At 31.7% G+C, this 939-nt stretch overlaps 1 protein-coding gene across 2 annotated transcripts in view; it reads right to left on the bottom strand.

The window, feature by feature from the left end:
* Nucleotides 1-939, bottom strand: part of LOC106881493 (uncharacterized) — a 16565-nt gene that overhangs the window by 9552 nt on the left and 6074 nt on the right. The window lies entirely within an intron of this gene.

Here is a 939-nt window from a genome sequence, read left to right as displayed (position 1 = left end):
ATAATAATAATAATAATGATAATAATAATAATAATAATAATAATAATAATAAATAATTCGTTTTATTGGCTACAAGGGCTAATATCAATTAAAAACATGTAAGGACAAAGACAGGACGAAGGTTACAAAAGGTTTTGTCCGAAAAGGTAGGAAAGTTCGTCTAAACAGAGGAAGAAAACGGAGAAAGATATAATAAATAAATAGATAAATAAAATTTTTAAAAATAATAAATAAATAGATAATAATAATAATAATAATAATAATAATAATAATAATAATAATAATAATAATAATAACTGTGTGTCTCTTGTGCCGAGGTCGACTTTGCCTTTCATCCTTTTTCGGGGTCGATAAAATAAGTACCAGTTGTAATCGACTCATCCCACTACCCCAAAATTGCTGCCCGTGTAACAAAATTTTAAACCATTATTATTATTATTAGTAGTAGTAGTAGTAGTATTAAGGTGGAGAGCTGACAGAATCGTTAGCACGCCCGCTGAAATGCTTAGCGGTATTTCGCCCATCGTTACATTCTGAGTTCAATTTCCGTCGAGGTCGACTTTGCCTTTCATCGCTTCGGGGTCGATAAATTAAGTATCAGTCAAGTACTGGGGTCCGATATGTTCGATTGTCCCATCCTCACAAAAATCCAGGCCTTGTGCCTATAGTAGACAGGATTGTTGTTGTTGCTATTATTATTATTATTATTATTATTATTATTATTATTATTATTAAGGTTCTGAGTTCAAATTCCGCCGAGATCGACTTTGCCTTTCATCCTTTCGGGGTCGATGAATTAAATACCAGTGAAACACTGGAGTCGATGTGATGGATTTAACCCCTCCCCACAAATTTCAGGTCTTGTGCCTATAGTAGAAACGATTATTACTATTATTATTGTTGTTGTTCTCGTTATTATTATTATAAATTGTTTGAAAT

Source organism: Octopus bimaculoides, chromosome 17 (assembly GCF_001194135.2).
Source record: "Octopus bimaculoides isolate UCB-OBI-ISO-001 chromosome 17, ASM119413v2, whole genome shotgun sequence".
Lineage (NCBI taxonomy): Eukaryota > Metazoa > Mollusca > Cephalopoda > Octopoda > Octopodidae > Octopus > Octopus bimaculoides.
The sequence above is the reverse complement of the archived record's forward strand: the minus strand, read 5'-3'. Positions and strand labels throughout refer to the sequence as shown.